The sequence below is a fragment of the Monodon monoceros genome, unplaced genomic scaffold (assembly GCF_005190385.1).
Source record: "Monodon monoceros isolate NGI ecotype Baffin Bay Population unplaced genomic scaffold, NGI_Narwhal_1 Super_Scaffold_10, whole genome shotgun sequence".
NCBI lineage: Eukaryota > Metazoa > Chordata > Mammalia > Artiodactyla > Monodontidae > Monodon > Monodon monoceros.
The window spans coordinates 16164503-16170502 of record NW_021703766.1 but is presented as its reverse complement, the minus strand read 5'-3'; the positions used below and the strand labels follow the sequence as shown (position 1 = coordinate 16170502).

At 36.5% G+C, this 6000-nt stretch overlaps 1 long non-coding RNA gene across 1 annotated transcript in view; it reads left to right on the top strand.

The window, feature by feature from the left end:
• LOC114883959 overlaps nt 1-6000 on the top strand; it is a 219713-nt gene that overhangs the window by 113209 nt on the left and 100504 nt on the right. The gene's annotated exons all lie outside the window — the stretch shown is intronic.

Below are 6000 nucleotides of genomic sequence, written 5' to 3'. Positions count from 1 at the left end.
ATATATATATATATATATATATATATATATATATATATATATATACATATATCCCCATATCTCCTCCCTCTTGTGTCTCCCTCTCACCCCCAAATCCCAACCCTCTAGGTGGTCACAAAGCACTGAGCTGATCTCCCTGTGCTATGAGGCTGCTTCCCAATAGCTGTCTATTTTACATTTGGTAGTGTATGTATGTCCATGCTACTCCCTCACTTCGTCCCAGCTTACCCTTCCCACTCCCCATGTCCCCAAGTCCATTCTCTAAATCTCTGTCTTTATTCCTGTCCTGCCCCTAGGTTCTTCAGAACCATTTTTTTTTTTTTTTAGATTCCATACATATGCGTTAGCATACGGTATTTGTTTCTCTCTTTCTGACTTACTTCACTCTGTATAATAGTCTCTAGGGCCACCCACCTCACTACAAATAACTCAATTTCTATTTTTTTATGGCTGAGTAATATTCCATTGTATATATGTGCCACATCTTCTTTACCCATTCATCTGTCGATGGACACTTAGGTTGCTTCCATGTCCTGGCTATTGTAAATAGAGCTGCAATGAACATTGTGGTACATGACTCATTTTGAATTATGGTTTTCCTAGGGTATATGCCCAATAGTGGGATTGCTGGGTCTTACGGTAGTTCTATTTTTCATTTTTTAAGGAACCTCCATACTGTTCTCCATAGTGGCTGTATCAATTTACATTCCCACCAACAGTGCAAGAGTGTTCCCTTTTCTCCACACCCTCTCTAGCATTTATTGTTTGTAGATTTTTTGAGGATGGCCATTCTGATCAGTGTGAGGTGATACCTCATTAGAGTTTTGATTTGCATTTCTTTAATGATTAGTGATATTGAGCATCCTTTCATGTGTTTGTTGGCAATCTGTATATCTTCTTTGGAGAAATGTCTATTTAGGTCTTCTGCCCATTTTTGGATTGAGTTGTTTATTTTTTTGATATTGAGCTGCATGAGCTGCTTGTAAATTTTGGAGATTAATCCTTTGTCAGTTGCTTTATTTGCAAATATTTTCTCCCATTCTGAGGGTTGTCTTTTGGTCTTGTTTACAGTTTCCTTTGCTGTGCAAAAGCTTTTAAGTTTCATTAGGTCCCATTTGTTTATTTTTGCTTTTATTTCCATTTCTCTAGGAGGTGGGTCAAAAAAGATCTTGCTGTGATTTGTGTCATAGAGTGTTCTGCCTATGTTTTCCTCTAAGAGTTTTATAGCATCTGGCCTTACATTTAGGTCTTTAATCCATTTTGAGTTTATTTTTGTGTACGGTGTTAAGGAGTGTTCTAATTTCATTCTTTTACATGTAGCTGTCCAGTTTTTCCAGCACCACTTATTGAAGAGGCTGTCTTTTCTCAACTGTACATTCCTGCCCCCTTTATCAAAAATAAGGTGACTATATGTGAGTGGGTTTATCTCTGGCCTTTCTATCCTGTTCCATTGATCTATATTTCTGTTTTTGTGCCAATACCATACTGTCTTGATTACTGTGGTTTTGTAGTATAGTCTGAAGTCAGGGAGCCTGATTCCTCCAGTTCCATTTTCCTTTCTCAAGATTGCTTTGGCTATTCAGGGTCTTTTGTGTTTCCATACAAATTGTGAAATTTTTTGTTCTAGTTCTGTGAAAAATGCCATTGATAGTTTGATAGTGATTGCATTGAATCTGTTGATTGCTTTAGGTAGTATAGTCATTTTCACAATGTTGATGCTTCCAATGCAAGAACATGGTATATGTCTCCATCTGTTTGTATCATCTTTAATTTCTTTGATCAGTGTCTTACAGTTTTCTGCATACAGGTCTTTTGTCTCCTTAGGTAGATTTATTCCTAGGTATTTTGTTCTTTTGCATGCAATGGTAAATGGGAGTGTGTCCTTAATTTCTCTTTCAGATTTTTCATCATTAGTGTGTAAGGAATGCAAGAGATTTCTGTGCATTAATTTTGTATCCTACTACTTTACCAAATTCATTGATTAGCTCTAGTAGTTTTCTGGTAGCATCTTTAGGATTCTCTATGTACAGTATCTTGTCATCTGCAAACACTGACAGTTTTACTTCTTCTTTTCCAATTTGGATTCCTTTTATTTATTTGTCTTTGATTGCTCTGGCTAAAACTTCCAAAACTATGTTGAATAGTAGTGGTGAGAGTGGACAACCTTGTCTTGTTCCTGATCTTAGAGGAAATGGTTTCAGTTTTTTACCACTGAGAGCGATGCTGGCTGTGGGTTTTTCATATATGGCCTTTATTATGTTGAGGTAAGTTCCCTCTCTGCCTATTTTCTGGAGGGTTTTTATCATAAATGGGTGTTGAATTTTGTTGAAAGCTTTTTCTGCATCTATTGAGATGATCATATGATTTTTATCCTTCAGTTTGTTAATATGGCTTATCACATTGATTGACTTGCATATATTGAAGAATCCTTGCATTCCTGGGATAAACCGCACTTGATCATGGTGTATGATCCTTTTAATGTGCTGTTGGATTCTGTTTGCTAGTATTTTGTTAAGGATTTTTGCATCTATATTCATCAGTGATATTGGCCTGTAGTTTCTTTCTTTGTGACATCTTTGACTGGTTTTGGTATCAGAATGATGGTGGCCTCGTAGAGTGAGTTTGGGAGTGTTCCTCCCTCTGCTATATTTTGGAAGCATTTGAGAAGGATAGGTGTTTACTTTTCTCTAAATGTTTGATATAATTCACCTGTGAAGCCATCTGTCCTGGGCTTTTGTTTGTTGGAAGATTTTTAATCATAGTTTCAATTTCAGTGCTTGTGATTGGTCTGTTTATATTTTCTGTTTCTTCCTGGTTGAGTCTCAGAAGGTTGTGCTTTTCTAAGAATTTGTCCATTTCTTCCAGGTTGTCCATTTTATTGACATATAATTGCTTGTAGTAATCTCACATGATCCTTTGTATTTCTATAGTGTCAGTTGTTACTTCTCCTTTTTCATTTCTAATTCTACTGATTTGAGTCTTCTCCCTTTTTTTCTTGATGAGTTTGGCTAATGTTTTATCAATTTTGTTTATCTTCTCAAAGAACCAGCTTTTAGTTTTATTGATCTTTGCTGTTGTTCCCTTCATTTCTTTTTCATTTGTTTCTGATCTGATCTTTATGATTTCTTTCCTTCTGCTAACTTTGGGATTTTTTTGTTCTTCTTTATCTAATTGCTTTAGGTGTAAGTTAGGTTGTTTACCTGAGATGTTTCTTGTTTCTTGAGGTAGGGTTGTATTGCTATAAACTTCCCTGTTAGAACTGCTTTTGCTGCATCCCATAGGTTTTGGGTCATTGTGTTTTCATTGTCATTTGTTTCTAGGTATACTTTGATTTCCTCTTTGATTTCTTCAGTGATCTCTTGGTTATTTAGTAGTGTATTGTTTAACCTCCATGTGTTTGCATTTTTTACAGATTTGTTCCTGTAATTGATATCTAGTCTCATAGCGTTGTGGTCAGAAAAGATCCTTGATACAATTTCAATTTTCTTAAATTTACCAAGGCTTGATTTGTGAGCCAAGATATGGTCTATCCTGGAGAATGTTCCATGAGCGCTTGAGAACAAAGTGTATTCTGTTGTTTTTGGATGGAATGTCCTATAAATATCAATTAAGTCCATCTTGTTTAATTTATCATTTAAAGCTTGTGTTTCCTTATTTATTTTCATTTTGGATGGTCTGTCCATTGGTGAAAGTGGGGTGTTAAAGTCCCCTACTATGATTGTGTTATTGTCGATTTCCCCTTTTATGGCTGTTAGCATTTGCCTTATGTATTGAGGTGCTCCTATGTTGGGTGCATAAATATTTAGAATTATTATATCTTCTTGGATTGATCATTATGTAGTGTCCTTCTTTGTCTCTTGTAATAGTCTTTATTTTAAAGTCTATTTTGTCTGATATGAGAATTGCTACTCCAGCTTTCTTTTGATTTCCATTCACATGGAATACTTTTTCCATCCCCTCACTTTCAGTCTGTATGTGTCCCTAGGTTTGAAGTGGGTCTCTTGTAGATAGCATATATATGGGTCTTGTTTTTGTATCCATTCAGCCAGTCTCTGTCTTTTGGTTGGAGCATTTGATCCATTTACATTTAAGGTAATTATCAATATGCATGTTCCTATTACCATTTTCTTAATTGATTTTGGTTTGTCATTATAGGTCTTTTCCTTCTCTTGTGTTTCCTGCCTAGAGAAGTTCCTTTAGTGCTTGTTGTAAAGCTGGTTTGGTGGTGCTGAATTCTCTTAGCTTTTGCTTGTCTGTAAAGGTTTTAATTTCTCCGTTGAATCTGAATGAGATCCTTGCTGGGTTGAGTAATCTTCATTGTAGGTTTTTCCCTTTCATCACTTTAAATATGTCCTGCCACTCCCTTCTGGCTTGAAGAGATTCTGCTGAAAGATCAGCTGTTAACCTTATGGGGATTCCCTTGTATGTTATTTGGTGCTTTTCCCTTACTGCTTTTCATATTTTTCCTTTGCATTTAATTTTTGATAGTTTGATTAATATGTGTCTTGGTGTGTTTCTCTTTGGATGTATCCTGTATGAGACTTTCTGTGCTTCCTGGACTTTATTATTTCCTTTCCCATATTAGGGAAGTTTTCAACTATGATCTCTTCAAATATTTTCTCCGTCCCTTTCTTTTTCTCTTCTTCTTCTGGGACCCCTATAATTCAAATATTGGTGCATTTAATGTTGTCCCAGTGGTCTCCTAGACTGTCCTCAATTCTTTTCATTCTTTTTTCTTTATTCTGCTCTGCAATAGTTATTTCCACTATTTTATCTTCCAGGTCACTTATCCATTTTTCTGCCTCAGTTATTCTGCTTTTGATTCCTCCTAGAGAATTTTTAATTTCATTTATTGTGCTGTTCATCATTGTTTGTTTACTCTTTAGTTCTTCAAGGTCCATGTTAAACATTTCTTGTATTTTTCCATTTTATTTCCAAGATTTTGGATCATATTTACTATCATTACTCTGAATTCTTTTTCAGGTAGACTGCCTATTTCCTCTTCATTTGTTTGTTCTGGTGGGTTTTTACCTTGCTCTTTCATCTGCTGTGTGTTTCTCTGTCTTCTCACTCTGCTTAACTTAGTGCGTTTGAGGCCTCCTTTTCACAGGCTGCATGTTCGTAGTTACCATTGTTTTTGGTGTCTGTTCCCAGTGGCTAAGGTTGGTTTAGTGTGTTGTGTAGCATTCCTGGTGGAGGGGACTGGTGCCTGTGTTCTGGTGGATGAGGCTCGATCTTGTCTTTCTGGTGGGCATGACCGCGTCTTGTGGTTTGTATTGGGTTGTCTGTGACCTTACTATGATTTTAGGCAGCCACTCTGCTAATGCGCGGGGTTGTGTTCCTGTCTTGGTAGTTGTTTGGCATAGGGTGTCCAGCACTGTAGCTTGCTGGTCGTTGAGTGGAGCTGGGTCTTAGCGTTGAGATGGAGATCTCTGAGAGAGCGTTTGCCATTTGATATTGCGTGGAGCTGGGAGGTCTCTGGTGGACCAGTGTCCTGAACTCGGCTCTCCCACCACAGAGGCACAAGCCTGACACCTGGCTGGAGCACCAAGACCCTGTCAGCCACACAGCTCAGAAGAAAAGGGAAGGGAAAAAAAGAAAGAAAGAATAAAATAAAATAAAGTTAAAAAAATATTAAAAATTAAAATGTCATAAAAAAGGAATGAAAGAAGAGAGCAACCAAACCATCAAACAAATCCAGCAATGATAACAAGCACTAGAAACTATACTTAAAAAAAAAAAAAAGACAGGTAGAACCCAGGATAAATGGGAAAAGCAAAGCAATACAGAAGCAATCACACAAAGAAGCATACACATACACACTCACAAAAAGCGAAAAAGGAAAAAAAAAATATATATCTATAGATAAAAAATAAAAGGAAGAGAGCGACCAAATCAATAAACAAATCTACCAGTGATAATAACCTCTAAATACTAAACTAAGATAAACATAAAACCAGAAACAAATTAGATGCAGAAAGCAAACCCCAAGTCTACAGT